Source organism: Prinia subflava, chromosome 1 (genome assembly GCF_021018805.1).
Source record: "Prinia subflava isolate CZ2003 ecotype Zambia chromosome 1, Cam_Psub_1.2, whole genome shotgun sequence".
Classification (NCBI taxonomy): Eukaryota; Metazoa; Chordata; class Aves; order Passeriformes; family Cisticolidae; genus Prinia; species Prinia subflava.
Window position 1 is genome coordinate 106,064,561 of NC_086247.1, and position 17,676 is coordinate 106,082,236.

Consider the following 17,676-nt stretch of genomic DNA (forward strand, 5'->3'; position numbering starts at 1 on the left):
CCTCCCTAAGCTCTGCAGCTGCTACAACTGAGGCAGCTGCCCAGAGCTCTGCTGGATCCAGGTGTCACCTGCAGGGTTTGTCCTGCTTGGATGGTGGCAGTGAGCATCCTGTGCGAGCTGAAGGCAGGTAGAGAACACCTCTGCTTAGGGACAGAGCTGCGGGAGCAGGCGACTAGGCTGAGGAGGATCAGGGATTGCAAAAACCTTTAAACTAGATGTGAAGTGGGAAAGAGATAAAGCTAGGCTTGCTAGAGATAAGCCTTGGGGTGGCACATCAATGTTTGAGGGATGGTGTGCTATCAAGGTCCTTTGGTCTGCCCTCTCAGTGGAGGAAGGGTATGGAGATCCACACAACAGAAAAGACATGAGGGTTACTGATGTATTAGAAACCACAGGAGTGCTTGAGAACAGTCATACAAGACTTCCTCCCCTCACAAAACAGGTGGCAGGATCAACAGCCCGACTTAAGTCCATCTACACTGATGCACACAGCAGAGGCAGCTGCAACAGGAGGAGCTGGAAGCCATTCTGCAGCAGGAAAACTGTGATAGAGTTTGAAAGATGGCAGGATGACTTGTACAGCTGGAGCATTGTAAAGGATGACTGTAAATGCCTCAGAAGAGAGAGGAAAGCAAGGAGAGGTGGTGGAGTAGCCCTGTGTGTTGGGAGTGTTTTGTTTGTCTGAAGCTTAGTGATGGTGACAACAAGTTGAGTGTTCATGGGTAAGAATCAGAGGAAGACCAGCAAGGCAGATGGATTGTTACAGACTACTCAACCAGGATAAAGGGGCAGACAAAATATTCTACAAGCAGCTGGGAGAAGACTCACAATCACTTGCTTGTATTCTCATGCAGGACTTCAACTTACCAGATGTCTGCTGGAAATATAATGCAGCAGTGAGGAAACAGTCTAGGAGGTGACTGGAGTGTGTGGAAGATAACTTCCCGGCACAGCTGGTGAGGGAGCCAGCTAGGGAAGGTATCCCTCTGGACATGCTGTTCATGAGCAGTGACAAACTCTTTGGTGATGTGATAGTTGGAGGCCATCTCGGGCACAGTGATCACAAAATGACAGTTTTAAAACACCAGAGAAGTAAGGAGGGGAATGTCAGCAGAACATCTTTGACTTCTGGAGGGCAGACTTCGGCCTGTTCAGGGTGAGGAACTGGCCAAAGTACTTAATGCCTTCTTTGCCTCCATCTTTATTGGTAAGACCAGTTGTTCTCTGGGTACCCAACACCTTAAGCTGGAAGACAAAGACAGGAAGTGGAATGAAGCCCCCATAATCCAAGGGAAAACAGTTAGTGACTCGGTACACCACTTGTCATATTTGTGTGCAACACACAGAAGTCCATGGGCTGGATGGGATCCACCCAAGAGTACGGAGGGAGTGCACAGAATTGCTCACTGAGACACTTTCCATCATTTCCCAGCAGTCCTGACTCACTCAGGAGGTCACAGTTGACTGAAGTTAGCAAATGTGATGTTCATTTGCAAGAAGTGCAAGGAGGAGGATATGGAGAACTACAGGCCTGTCAGCCTGATGTCAGTGCTGTGAAAGGTCACGGAGCAGATCACCTTGAGTAGCATTATGCAGTATGTGCAGAACTGGGTCCAGCCCACAGGGCTTTATAAAAGGCAGCTCTGGCTTGGCCAACCCAATCTCCTATGACAAGGTGACCCACTCAGTGGATGAGGGGAAGGATGTTGATGCATTCCTGGGTTTTAGTAAAGTCTTTGACACCATTATCCACATCATTATCCTGAAGGAACTGGATGCCCGTGGTTTGTATGGATGCACTCTTCACTGGGTTAAACACTGTCTGAAAAACTGGGACCAAAGAGTGGTGGTAAATGGAGTTAAATCCAGCTGTTGCCCAGTCATGAGTGGTGTTCTCAAGGGCTCAGTACTGGGGCTAGTCCTGTTTTATACCTTTATCCGTGACCTGGATGAAGGGATCAATAAATCTGCAAATGCCACCAAGTTGGGCAGCAGTGCTGTTGATCTGCTGGAGAGTACAATCTCTCTACAGAGGTATCTGAACAGGCTGGATCAACAGGCTGAGGCTACTGGTATGAGGTCAGTAAGACAAGACTTGGGTCTTGCAGTTGGGTCACAAAAAACATAGGGAGCACTTCAGACTGGGGGAAGAATGGCTAGAGAGCTGCCCAGTGGAAAAGGACCTGGGGTTGCTGGGGGTCAGTCAGCTGAACATGAGCCAGTAGTGTGCCCAAGTGCCCAAGAAGGCCAGTGGCATCTTAGCTTGTATCAGCAAGTGTGACCAGGGCAGTGATTGTTCCCTTTTAGCCAGCCCTGGTGAGGCTGCACTTAAAACAGTGTTCAGTTCTGGGTCCCTCACTACAAGAAGGACATTGAGGGGCTGAAGCATGTCCACAGAAGGGCAATGGAGCTGGTGATGGGTCTGGAGCACAAGGCTGATGAGGAGTTGCTGAGGGAGCTGGGGGTGTTTAGCCTGGAGAAAAGGAGGCTCAGAGGTGACCTTATTGCTCTCTACAACTTCCTGAAACGAGGTTGTAGCCAGGTAGGTGCCAGTCTCTTCTCTCAAGGAACAAATGATAAGACAAGAGGAAAATGGCCTGAAGTTTTGCCAGTGGAGGTTTAGACTAAATATCTGGAAAAACTTCTTCAAGCATTTTAACAGGCTCAGCAGGGTGGTTGAGTCACAATCCCAGGAGGTATTTAAAAGACCTGAAGATGTGGTGCATAGGGACATGGTTTAGTGGTGGTCTTTGTCATTGTTAATTTAACTCTTGGGCTCTTTGATCCTAAAAGTAATTTGCAACATAATTAATTTAATGATTCCAATTGTCAGATTTATATGGAGTTTTCACTCCTTTCTCTTCACCACAGTCTGAGACAGGATCTTAAATTGGATGTTAGCTCTACTTCCTCTGAAAGTATCTATTTTACACATCAGAAAGGCATAGTAGAAGGAGATCCCTTAAATACAAATAATTAAATTAAAATACTCTCCCTTTTCCAGACACGTATTTTAGAATAAAATAATAATAGAATATAAAAAACATTTTTTTCAACTAGAACTGGATATTGCAGCTTCTTACACACCTTAACTTCTGTTTTTAAACAGAGGAAGATTTTCATATACCAGGAACAGGGATTACATGCATTTCAGGAGCCCTATGATCTTCACCAAGATTGTAAATCCCATAATGCACATACTTGGCCGGTTAGTCATCTTTCAGTATGCATTCTTCCACAAAAAGTAATCATGAAGCAGTCTGAGGAACAGAATGCCCTTTGGAACAGATGGGGAGGAGGTCCCTATTCTGATAGAGCAAACTTTTCTTTCATGATGGAATATTCCCTGGAAAAATTTGTGAGGATATACGCTTGCACCAGATTGCTGTCCCAAGATGTAATGTTTTCCACCTTCCATCTGCAATGATTTGCTTAAGAGGGATGACTCAGGTCTTTCTGATATCTATCCAATATAAAAAAATAAAAAGACTCTGTCTGTTTTCAAAAGTGTTTGGAAGTCAGGCCAGATAATCAGATGCAACAGTTTGAAAGCTAAGTACTCTTCAACTTTCCAGCCTCCATCCAAAGATCTGAATATAGCTTATTGTTAAATAAACTTTGTGAAAGATGGAGATTCACTTCACTGTAAATCCATGCAACCTGAAATCACGGCACTGAACTACATTCTTACTCTCCACCTCCAATGTAAAAATAACTTCATTTCAACCACAAGTCTTTGTGCAGGTCTTTTTCTTCTTCCTTCTGCAGCTATCAATCAAAAATAATACTGTTAAGCGAGTGCATAAATTAATGACTGAATTCAAATACAGTGTGTCAGTGTGTTAAAATTCCACGTGGAACTGACTAAAAGTGTACAAAACAGAATAATTACGGAAAAGAAGGGAATGTCTGTGTGAAAGAAAACATATAATTAGGGAAGATGTTAATTGCTACATGGTTGTAAAGGAAACGGCATTTTGAACGCATATCCACTGAGAAGTGGTGCAGTGCACAGTAATGATTTAGAAAGAGAAGTTTACAGTTCTGAGTCCCTTAGGGAGTTTATTTATTCTGCTCTGATTAGTTCTAATGAGACCAGAATGCTGAAGTTGCTCCTGGTTTTGGATGCCTCACTTAAGGGAATAAACAGATAGGATATAGTCTAGAGAACAGCAAGGGCAGTGGGATCTTTAAGAAACAAGACCTAAGAAGAAACCAAGCATGTTTAATCTACAACAGCAAGACTGAGGTATGATGATAAGGTGGTCACTATACCAAACCTAAAAATGAATACTTCTCTCCATGTCACCCGAAGCAAGAACAGCTTACATAGGAGATATTCTGAAAATGTCTGTGTCATCTTAAATTCCAGATTTTACAAGAACTGGTAAGAAGATCAGAAGCAACCCATGTAAAGCTTTTCTTGTCCAGGATGGAGGAAGAGGTTATATGGCAACTTGGAGACCTTCCCAGACTTACACGTAAGTAATTGGAGAATACTTGATGATGGCTGGTGGTCTTTTTTCTGTAACAGACTAGCTCAATCAGTAAGTCCTGATATTATAAGACCTGGATTCTTGACACTGCTACCTTCCTAAAGATGATGAACCTTTGGGGATGATTTCCTGAGACTCCCCAAATGCAACAGTGGCACTCTCTGAGGAGTCTCAGCAGAGGGCTCCATCTTATTTCACACGGGAATTTGAGAGATGGTGCCATCTCCTGCACACTGATGACCTTCAGCTCTGTTTACCTGCATAATTAACTCTAATTACACCATCTTACTGGTTTCAGTTCCTGAATGAATGAAAGACAAATACTGGCTAAAATCAGGACTGGTGAGATAGGAGTCAAATGAAACATGTCCAGCATTCACAGGGAATAATTAAAAGATTGAACTATCTGTTAAACTTGCTCTTCACAGAACTGTTTTTCTTTGGTCCTCTATTGAGTTACTGTGCTTTTTGTTATAACAACAACTTTTCCACTTTTTGGGGAGGGGGAGTGGCTTTCAGCAGTCACCACATGCCTGCTGCTTGTAGGAATCCTCTGTAAGCAATAACCATGATGCAGCACAAGAAACTGGAATGTCCCTAAAAGTCAGCTGGGCTGAAAATACATAAATAATTACTACATGAAAATTCATTTCAAAACCTTTATCTTCAAGTTATTGGGCACACATCAGTGTGTTCGATACAGAATTCTTTCACAGGTTATGTGTTAGTTCATCACAGAAACAACAGTTGCTGAAGACACTGCAGTCAGCTTAAGGAAGCATGGTTAAGCACACATTTCTATTTTTAAGAATGTTTATAGCTATTTCAATTGTATTAAACCTGACACGTTTATTTTTCATTCAAGGACAGTTCTAAGAAGCAGTAGCAAAGAGGGCAAGACCTGTAAATAATATTGGTATAAATATACTACATTGGCACAGCTGAAAGTTTTCCATTACTCAGGAAAAGGTCACTAGACCTATTGAACATGTTTAGACTACCCATGCTGCTTAAAACATGACAAAAATAGCTTTACCATTTAGCATCTGACACAAATACAAACTCAAGTCTTTAGCAAACTGGTATGCTTACCTAATTTTGGGGTGTTTTCCTGACATGGAGCCCAGTGTCCTACATACACTCACAGGGAGCCATAGTTTTGTTTGAGCTTTGCCTAATCACATGAATTTAGAACTTTGGTGCATGCTAAAAGTCTTCCTTTACCATTCCTATAATCATAACAGAAATGAATGCCTCTCATTTTAAAAAGAGAAAATGACTTTATAATTATTTAAAAATTACACAGCCTCATATTTGCATATTACAGTTTTTTGCTGTTCTAATTGCATTATTTTATATATTTAACAGGCAAAATTTTCAAAACTGACAAGTGATTTTTAACAGCTTCCTATTTTGGGTGTTCAACAGGAAGGTGCTTAAAAAGGGAAAATTTTCAGCGGGACAGCATTCAGTATTTTCTAGAATTCGATGTGTCAGAGTAATCATTGCAAAACTGAGGTGTCCAATCTTACTAGACACTTTTTTTTTGTATTCAAAGACTGCATAGGAAAATCCTGGATTCTCTCCCCAGAGAAGCATATCAGCAGAAATCACTTTCTGCCCATCAGATTTTCTCTCTCATCTCTCATGTTTGCAGTTGTCAAGAGACAATTCTTCTTTCCACATCATAAGAGCAGATCCTCATGTAACTGCTGCTGTTTGCAATTTCCATCTGCTACGTAATTAGAGAAAAATATGGCTCTATAACCCCTTTTCCAAAATTATACATTAACCTGACCCAAAGACTTGTGAAATAAGCCAGAAAATTTCACTGATTTTTACAGATGCTACATCAGGTGTTCCATTTAGAAGAAAAAAATAAGCTGAAAAAAGTTTAAAACCTAACATGGCTATCAACTTATCTCAAATGGGTAACGTAAGGAGATGCTGAAAGGCAAACATAACACTTTATGCAAACTCAACTACACAAAAATGTATTTCCACAAGTTTTAGCCAATTTTTACATATTCTATGCTTTGTGGTATTTCTTTTTCTTCTCCCTTATAGTGTTCTGGGCTTGTTTTTAGGCAAAGTAATTAACATCTTTATAACCTTAACTGTAAACACCTAAATTATATTAAACATATTTTTGTCATAAAAACTCTCCTTTCAGGATTTTTTTAATGTAGGCTCTTGCTACAGCTAACTGGACAAAAATCCTACAACTCTGAGAGTATGGAAACTCAGAAAAATTAATGTCCTTATGAGAAACCTTCGGAGCATTTTCATTTATCCATTTGTTTTCTGGGCTGCTGTATTGCTCGGGGCACTTGATTTCCTACATTCTCTGCACTGCATTAACCACATAGTCAAACTCATCCAGGGAATAGGAAAGTGGTTTCTTAGGGAGGGAGGTGGTACTGAAACAACCACGGGTGTAGAGGATGGAAAAAAACTTCTGCACCAACCATGCCCCATGTTGTCACTGCCTGCCCCAGTGCTCTGCACTGCAGGTGTATCTCATGGGCATTGTACCTGGGGGATGCTATGATCAGGTCTCACAAAGTCTAATTTCCACTTGTGCTACCTCAGTACAAACAGTTTGGGCTAATGATTTGAGCTGACTGCATTCCTTATATTTGATGCTTGTTCATGCACTGTACTAAGATCCTGGTAAACATCATACACATACTGTAATGATATGTTCTTTTACTTTTCATAATATTTTAAGGGATAGTAGAAAAAATTTCTACAAAAAAAATCTATGGAGTTTTACAGCCTGAAACTGCCTTCACATAACAGGGGCATGAATCAGGCTGGTAAGCCTGATTTTTTCCATTCTTTGAAGCAGAAGGAAATCCAAAGAACGAAACTGTGTTTCAGACAGGTGTTACACTTCCAAAACACAAGGAGACAGGAGATCCCACTTGACCCACCATGGATGCCTCTACCACGCTCCAGCTAAGCAGTTGTAGTACTTACATTTTTGAGGTGGTGCCTTGAATATTATCTGACTGTACATCACTTTGATTTGGCTTGACTATGCTAGCACAACTTATGTGACAGACTGGGCACTCTGGACATCTCTAGTGACCAACTGTTTTCTTCTTCAGAGGACTAGATTATTTACTTTAGGAATTTAGGAACTTACAATAACTTGGCCGTGAGGTACGTATCTTGTGAAGTCACCTATGCTTACATTCTGCTGAAACTAACAGAAAGTGTACGTATGTCAATAAACAAAGAATACACATAAATGTATTGAAAATCAGTATCTTCATGCTTACATTTGGTTTAGAGATAGGCAGAGCAGAAGTTAAAAAAATTAGCAATTTTTTATCTTCTGCTGTGTTGAAGCAATTACGTGTTCTCTTACACTCTTCCCTCTTCAATAGCAAGGGGACAAACTTCATGCAATAGCAAGGGTGTCTCTACTCTCATACCCTTATCTCCTTTTACTCTCCCTAATTCTTTTTTTTTTTCCATCTATAAAAAAAGTACAGGAAATACCCCACCTTCACACTTTATCAAGCACCTTATCTGAATTTGTGCCTTCCTCTGTTTTCTGGAAGAGACAGGGTAAGAAACCAGTCTGGCTTTGCAAATCCTGTGTGGTTTTGGGCACAGGTACTTAAAACGATACACAGAAATGTCCAAATAATCACAGAATCACAGAAAGCTTTGGGTTGGAGGGGACCTTAAAGATCATCTAGTTCCAGCCCCCTGCCATGGGCAAAGACATCTTCCACTAGATCAGGTTGCTCAAAGTCCCAGGTATTCTCATAGATAAGAAAAAAAAGTTAATTGCTTGTACAGAAGATGTTAGTTAACAAATCTGGATCTAATTTAATTAAATTGTGGTACACTAATTTGGAAACTAATTCTAGTAAGAATTCCTCAATCTGTACAGGATTCTGCTGTACAAATAAGCATCCACTGAGAATTACCATAACTGCACAGCATGAGTAAACTTTCCAGTGCTGGCTGCCTAAAGAATGGCAGAATCGTAAGTTTCCTGGCAAGAAAAGTATCTGACCATGATAAAACCACAGTTGCAAATCGTATTAGGAGATACTGAAAGAACGAAAAATGAAATCTTTCTTCACTGTGTTCACTGGGTGGACTCTTGGCTCCATGTAAGTGTTTAAAAACTTTTAGCACTGCCATGCACAAAACTGCTCTTGGAAAACTCTGGGGAAAATCTGGCCATTCCCCCTCAGAAACATCAATTTCTGAAACGACAGGTATCCATACAAACAGGAGGCTGCCATGCAGGCAGCCTACTTAAGGAGAAATTTCCAGCTGTTTTGCAGCTATACAGGTCTCACACCAGCTTTTCTGTGTAGGGTTTCACCAAAATAAATGGCAAAGCATGATACATTTTTGTAAGATCTCTTATCTACTGAGCCATCTGACTTCCAGATGAAGTAGCAACCATGAATTCCCACAAAGAACTGACAGAAGCACAGCAAATTAAGGCTTGCTAAGTGTGAAAGTACCAGAACTGACAGAGTAAGAGATGGGTAACATCAGAGATCAAAACCTCAGTGGAAAGTCTTATTAGTAGTTTATCTTCCTTGTTATCTTATACCATTTTTTTTACTATAGTTGGTCCCAACCTCTGAATAAGAACAAAGAGAAAAGTAGAACAAAGACAGAGGTTTTTGTTCTTTATCTTGCTGATAAGAAGGATTACATTCTGTGGAGGTGTTTTGGGGGCCTTTTCATCTAACTCCATTAAAGCCTTAAGAAAATGTACATTAGAAAATGGTTTGTTCCAAACAACCAACACGAAAAATTAGTTATAGACATCACAAAACTCTTCCTGCTAAAGCAGTTGACTGTGGGTTTTGAATATACACTCTAAAGTATGAAATAATATTTGGCAACAGCTATAAAGGAACAGATTCTGAAGAGCACATTACTGCACTAGAGTCAATCATTAAGGGTCAGTGAAGCTGCTTTTGGAATGATTTACTTGTGAACTATTCAACTGACCAAAAGGTAAATATGCAGGCTATTATTACAATGTTGTTTTTTAAACTAAGTAAAGAAGTAAGTAACCTTAGTAAGAGATGTTGCAACACATGTGGTAATATTGGTCTTCTGCATTGTTTGCTATCTATCACATTATCACATTCCATTATGAACTGCCCTCAGGAAAAATAATACATATAGAAAATAAGATAACTAGTAAGTAGACAGTATACCTTTCCATTTGAGAAGGGCAAATTAATTTAACAAACTTAAGGATAAGCCACTTCTTAGATGCTTCATATTAAAAAATAATTTGAACTGCAATGAAGAGATTGCTTTTGTTTATAATTTAAAGAGAAGCTAGAGCAAAGAAAGTTAAGCTAGAGCAAAGCAAGTTTCAGTCTTCTAATATCCAAAAGAAGGCAGCAATCTAGATTTTTACTACTCTTTTAGAACTCCATAAATCTTTTGTGCTCTTGTACCTGTAGCTATTAGATCACTCTTTGGGGACAGTTGGGTTGAATCAGACAGTTATGCAGTCCTACATGTAGTTCTAATAAGCTTTGAAACATGTTCTTTTTTTAGTTACAAAAAAAAAAAAAAAAAAAAAAAAAGAGGCAAAACAAAAAAGAAATTTAAAAAATGCAGACAGAGCACCAGAATCAACATAATTTAGTATCTCTCAATGATATCTGATAATCTGAATCTTCTTCATTGCTGGAATCTTACAGGTTATTTTTGTCAGACAAGAAATGAATAATGTCCAGGGATCACTCACTTTCATATGCAAAAGAAATAGGTTATACACATGCAGTGTGACATTAGCACACATATCACCACGCATTTTCAATCACTCCTTCAATAGGGCAGCGTATACCACTGACACTCAGCCACAGGGTTGGTTGACTGAGATAATTTCCAACCTATGCATCCAGTCTCTTCTGTTCTTCCCACAGGGACAGAAGGCCAGCATCCCAGAGGGATCCAAATTTCAAACAATCATTAAACAAGGAGCTATTCAGTGGGGAAAGGCAGAAGGCTGGATGGAAGTTCCCTCTGGGCTGTATTTAGCCCACAAAACACAGTCTGGATGATGCCAGAATGGAAGGGTAAATTTCATAAGGAATGAAAGGGATAAAATAAGCTTTCATGGAATGAACAGCTAAGTAGCTCCCCAGACATATGAACTCTTAGTAGCCAAAGACTGAAAAATTGTAGTAACTACAGTGTGAGCACTGTACAAGAAGAAAATGCCTGCCAAATTCATGTTCTGATGCCAGAAATTTTTAAAATCATGAAAACACATAAACAAAAATCTGTAAAAGCATAAATATGGTCATTGCTAAGTTATGGGGACAACCATATTGACCGTAGGAATGTTGCTAATAAAATTCTCACAGCAAAAACAAGAATTGCAGAAGTTACCTTACCTTTTTGACTTTTTGTGATACATGGGAAGCATTTTTTAATAACCAAGTGGGACAGAAAGCCAAATGTCCGCACATAATCCTCAAAACAATGATTAAACTGATTCTCAATAAGTGCTAGCCAAAGATCTTTATTAATGAAAGATGAAAAAAAAGCGTGAGTTCACAAGAAAACAAATGATTCCTTCTTTCTTACTACCACCTGTTATAAATTAGGTTTTGGACAAGGACATTTTAGGCTGCTGTTGGAAACCCCCAATTTACACCTGGGTATGAAAGTATAAGAGGTACCAGCTCCAGAAATCAATACCCTCCTTAGAACAAAAACTGTCTCACACGTTGAACCATCTGTTCTTTCACACATGGGAACATATTCTTGGCAGAAATTCCTGTCCTTGGCCCATGACTCTGAGGTATGGCAGAATGATCATGATACAGGCAAAGAAGCATCCTCTGGAGTCTCAGGACAACACAAAATTTCCCTGTGGAATCTAAGATCTCTAGTCAACATACATACATCTCCCCTGGGGCCATGGAAGTGAGGCAGTAAACAAAAACAACTGAAGGAAACAGGGCTGCTTGGCAGAGGTGAGGAGAGGTTTCACTGGCCACTGGTACCTTCACGTTATGCAATGCCACGCCGAGCATAATGCTCCTTATTCTAGAAGAGCCAAAATATTGCACAAAGTGACCCTGTTTTACCCAGACATCATCCCTCCCCAGCACATCAGACACTATACCATAGTGCCTTGAAAACACTCTGGAGGAGAAAATAATTTCCCCTTTGAGTAAAGAAGAGCAAGAGGTAAAAAATACTTCATGATAGACAACTCATCAAGTTTCTGAGCATGCGATTCCTTGCAAATCTACAGGTAAGGCCAAAATGAAAATCATCTGAAGACAGGGATGAAGCTGATCAAGATGAGGTTCAGGAGTTGGATTGTTGCTGCTGCAGCTACACAGATTCACAGCTGGATGGCCTCAAGTCTGAGTAGCTCAGTATTATTTATTATGCCATGCCAAGGTTAGCCACCAGTTGGTTTATAGCAAAATGGAGAGGATAGGATACCTGAACCATATCCTTCAATTTTGAATCAACTAATGACTTGGAATACCAAAAAAAGCATAATAAGGTAACATTTCACTGACTTCACTTGTCTTGGAAAATGTCATCCACTTGAAAACCTGTCCCATGCAGGTAATAAATGGATAAGCCTGTTGATATGCAATACAAATCAGGTCTCTATCTGGAAAAGAATTTTTTTTTTTTTTTACTTCACAGAAGCCCTATATTAGGAAATTGTGGTTGAACCTTCAGAGGAGATACTTTTTCAGATGAATGGCCTTTGGTCCTGTGAGAATAGGTGTGATGCTGTCAGTTGTGACATCTGAATTGCGTCAGGCCTCAAGCTGAGTGGAGCCCAAATTAAGATCATGAATATAAAGATGTCTTTCATTGTGTTTGTTTAGCTGTGCAGTCATGTCACCATCAGCTGTCACCACAGAACACTGAATCTCTTTCTATTCATGTCCACTTTAAATCTCTACCAAAAAAAAGCCAAACCCCAAAAAAAAGAAAAAAATGAATAGAATTTACAGTGATTTATCTTTTGAAAACATTGGTCCAAGTTATAGAGATACAGGCATATTTTATTTTCAGTGCAGTCCTGGTTTTTCCTTAAGTTTTTGACACAATGTCCAACAGTGCAAAATGAGCTGTAAGTTTCAATGCGAAAACACATTATTCCAAAAAGTTCAAACAGACAAGCAAGAGATGATAGGAGGGAAGAACTAAGTAATTCCCTAAATTTAAAGGGTTCAGATGGATAAAATGTTTAAGCCAATATCCACTAGTATCAAGTACAACATGGTGTTAGTGAGCACCATTTAACGTCTTTTAGAAAAACAAAACCTCTTAATGAGAACCTCTGTTTTTTAACAACATCCAGTAAACAATATCTATAACTCATGTGGTAGTAATGGCCCCAGTGAGTGTCTGACAGTGTTTTTTAAGTACACCAACCAGAGCTCTAGCAAATTATCAATTTGGGTCACTGGACACTTTATCTACATATTTTCTCTAGCTTTAAAGGGTTTTGTGGATCCTGCTATTTTGAATTTAAGAGCCAGTTTATTTTGTTCAGTTTGGATGTGTGCTGTGTTTTGGTACTGTATGAAATGGCTCCAGAGCACTTAGCATAAACAATGGTTTCAAGAACATTACACTAAACAGAACAGCCATCTCAAAGCAATGGATTTGCTTTATTCATACTCAGGTGTTTTTTTCTGTTTTTTTTTTTCCACAGCCAACAAAGATGCTGTTGTTCAAGGAAGCATAGCACACAAGACAGAAAAAGCTTTGCTAAGCTAAGTTCCCAACTTCCTCTAACAGAGTCCACTTGTTTGTTACTGCTGAAGCTCGGAGCTGAAGAATTTCAACTGCCTCCCCCGAGCAGTGTTTTAATCTCTTCCCAACCAGCCTACCTGTAAACAGCAAAAGCAATTTACTCCAGTGCCTTCCTGATCTGTATAGCCCAGCTGACTTCCAACGAGGTCAAGAACTTGGAAAAAGAGAGTGATTGCTGCCGCCCCTGGGTAGAAACAGATTTAACAGCTGGAGTGAGACAAGATGCCTCTCAATGCAGCCATCACGGACCACAGCTCCCTCCTTGTACAGTGCTCTTCACGGAACCAGCTGCCAAGGCAGGGAGCATCACTGAGGGACTCAGTAAACTGACTTGTAAATGGGCTAATGATGGAAATGCAGGAGATGAGGCTTGCACAGCCAAAACTCCACACTCCACCACACAACTCTCACTAGAACAACTGAGGCTTGCTTCAGGCTATTGCCTGAAGCATCTGTGACTGTCAGTGTGCATCCAGCACAGCAGCTTTCCAAAGCCACCTTTCCAAACTCACAGTCATTAGCAGCAGCAGACACTTGAAAGAACTTGACACCTATAGCAGGAAAGTAAATGCAGGAGGTCTAAGTACCTTCCCTCAGTTCTTGCTCTTAGAAGTTCAAAAGTGAGTGAGTTACATACACTGCAGCTTATGAACAATTTTAGGTCCCAAGAGCTCAGCTTACATTTAAAGAAACTGCTGAAAATTATTTGTGTTTCACTGCAAATTAAGGGTCTCATAAGTCCGCACACTCTACATAATCTTAAAAAATGGGTTCCTGGGCAACTTGGCCAATTCTGAAAATTTTACCCATGACAGTCTTTCATTCCCCAAAACATTAAACTGCAGAAACCACTCCCAAAACCAAGTCTGGGAAACAAATCTGCAGTTGCTCAGGGTAGCTCAATACTTAGCCTATTGACTCACCACAACAACCACAGAACGGATGGATTATATGATTTTAATAGGTCAGACACCGCTGTTTTTTCCTTTACAATCACACATCCTAAAACAACTAAAAAGTTGTTGAGATAAATCAGACACGTGTGCCCACACTCTGTTTATTTTGAAAAGTCATCATCTCTTCTCTAGATGAATGTTGTTATATTTGCACCTGACCTTATGCTGCCTCTCTTCAGTCAAGGACAGAGACTGACACTCGCAGGCAAAGAGCCTGCCAGAATAAGAGACTTATTTCTCTAAACATAGCTTTGTCACTCCTCTACCACACCAGCAGTTTGTGTTGCCAGGTGAGGAGTTTATCCTCCCCTCAACTGTGCCTATCTTTTGCAAATATGAGTGAACCAAAGGAATTTAACAACCTGCAGTTCTGTTGTTAATTTAACATTGATAAGGTACCTCTTGATTATTTTTCTGCTCTGCAGCTGCAGTTTTTAAAACACTAACCCTAACAGTTTCAAATACGCAAGCATCTCAATGTGCTGAGTACTGTACAATAGGCCAAGACGGTTACTGTTAAAGTACACCCATAGAAGGAGAAAAACCCAAAAAAGGCATATACTTCCTCCAACTGACTTTCTTGACCACGTGGAAATGTTTTTCTTCCCACCACCACACTTCTTGTGGGACAACCTGTTATTGGGCCTTCCCTAAAAATCATTCTGTGGAAAGTAGTATGGAGGGTAAGTGTGAAACTCTGTGAATACAGCATGTGGCAAATAACACTCCAGCTCTCCAACACCATCTGTAGTATTTCTGCTCTGCTCCTCACTTCACGCTTTCCTTTCTCCATAACTGAGCACCAACACCTGTTAAGTGGCTTCAGCAATGCCAAACAGCACACCCCTTGCTCTGTTTCTCTGAGAAACTGGAAGGTGATAGATGACATGAAGTTCTGGCCACAATGCAGTCAGTAGAATTTTTTGTTTGGACTTTTTTGTGCCAGGATTTCTCACCAATTTGCAGAGATGTCATACTCAAATCTCCCATCACTTGAAGTTACCTTAAAAAGAAACTCTTGCCCCAGCTGCAAACCATGCTAGTGACTGCTACCTATTTTGTGAAGTGTCCTGAGACAGAGGCAAACAGAGGGTTGAACAAGAGTGAGGAAGGTTTAACATTCAGAGAGCACAAAAGGAAGAAACTTCATATAGTAGGGAATAAAGGATTAAAAAACATGTTCTGTTTTTAACAGCATGAACACAGCTTTGCCTCAAGAGCTCTAGGGAGCTGTTTCAAGTGCTCCCCTTTCACACTGTATCTGGAATGACCTAGTCCAAATGGGAAACAGCACAGTATACTCCATGTTTGTTTTCTTTTCTCTGCTATCAGTATCAGCTGAGCACTACACAAAACTTTAAGATTGTCCCTGTACACTTTTTCTATCCCCTAAAATTTGATCCTGAAGGGAAAGAAGCAGTAGGGCAAGGCATGCTGGAGAAAACAAAAGAAGCAGAGTGTAACTCAGGCTGGGTCTGTAAAAGAAGTGAAAAAGAAAGCCTAGAAATGAATTCAACTGGAATAGGTCTTCTCCAAAAATCTCAGGCTAAGATCACTGTTGGTAGTTTTTACACTCTGAGCCAGAGTGTGGGAGCCAAGTGTATGACCTAGAGAAGCACCCACCCAACAAGCTGGTTGAAACCACAGCTATGACTGACTTCTCTAATGCACTGGCTCTGCTGGTTGTCTGGCAGGGGAGGTGTGTGCCCCAGTGGCAGGTGACACAGCTGGACAATGGGGAAGGGGCAGTCTTCACCATTGTGGTCACTGCATCTCAGGTGATCTCGAAACAACTGATGGGCAAAGAAGTGATGTTAAGGAGGCAGCAATTGGGTGTTTACCTTAGGGCTACTTTTCTGGAGTTGAGGTAGGTATGTTTTACTGGGCTGATGTAGGTATGAAAATACCACAAAGCAAATTACATGAAGTTGAAACATTTATCTACAATAAAACCTGAAAGTTTCATGTTTTCTTGCGGTTATGAGCCTGCAAGCCATTCCACACAGGCAAATCTTTGTGTCCTCGATTAACCTCAGCCAATAACTCAGAAAGGGCTGTGTCTGATTAAGGTCCACATTAGCAAGCTTCAGAAAATGCTTTGTAGAAAAATGTAGTTGTTGGCCAACCCTGATTGCTGCACATAAGTTACATTTGATAGAAGCAAAATGTGAGAATTTAGACTGAAATTTCCTTAGAGACTGGGGCAGCACTATTTCTCTTGTTGATTTTGTACTCACTGCCTCAGCATAATTACCCCTTTCTTGTCAACGTCAACACAGGGTGGAGAGGTTATTTTTCAAAAGACAGGATAAATCCCTTCGCCTTTAACTTCTGGAGGCTTCAGTTTACGACTCACTGTGTCCACAGTGAAATGAAGTTGTGATCACAATTCTAGACCTGATCCAACACATACTGAAACCAATGGGAGACTTTCTGTTCACTTAGATGGAAGCTGGGTCATGCCCTGAGCAGACTCTACTGCCCATATAACAAAACCCCTCTCCAGTTTTGGATGACATGGACCTGGGCAGAAAACATGGACCTGGAAACACTAAAGACCCCTGAGGTCAGAAATTATCTACAACAAAAATCTAATGCAGGAAAAACCAACAAGCACACCTGTCTGCACTCTGCCTCTTTCTAGCCCTATTAACCCAGAAGAAAACTGCATCCAGAGCAGGTATTTATCAAAAATGTAAAAAGATCAGATCTTGGCAAAAAATAAAATCTGGCCCAGGGTCTAAAATGTAGAATGATTATTCAATCTTAAAGTTTTCAAATAAAATAAACATAAGCTTGGAGAAATGAGTGTAGAACTTAGAAGCTAGAAAAGACTTGCATCAGGCTTTGTAGCACAGTTTTATGCTTATCAAACATGAAAGTCAACCTAGGAATTGCAGAAGGCAAGCATGAGCACCCCATGACCAGTGTCAGATGCCATGCTCTATGCCAGCAGACCCCCAGCAAACACCTGTATGTTGTTCTTAGCATTCTTTGTATGGCTCCTATGCAAAAAAAAAAGTAATGAAAAAAGCCTACAACGAGGGAAAGCTAAGCTGTAAATGAAACACACAAAACAGTTCTAAGAGTGGCAGGGGATTTGGAGAGAAAGGATCACAGAAGAGCATATGTTTTGGAAGGATTAAAACAATTACTATGCAATGTTGGTATGAAATTGATTGTCAGGAAAAAAGACAGCAACAAAAAGGAATATTGATTTTTTAACAGGGGAGACCATTAGTTTGGATGATACAGCATTTGTAGACTGGTCTTTACTTTGTCTCACACATGCCCAGGACGGATGCACTATTATTTGAACAATTTTTAGGTGGGAGAGGCAGAGGTATGGGCAGATCTGCTACCCTCACACTGGCAGGTATGTTTTGACATGCTCTGTGAAAGTGATTGACTCT

The 17,676-nt window shown here is 40.4% G+C and overlaps 1 protein-coding gene across 1 annotated transcript in view; it reads right to left on the minus strand.

The window, feature by feature from the left end:
- EPDR1 (ependymin related 1) overlaps positions 1-17,676 on the minus strand; it is a 30,284-nt gene that overhangs the window by 11,425 nt on the left and 1,183 nt on the right. The window lies entirely within an intron of this gene.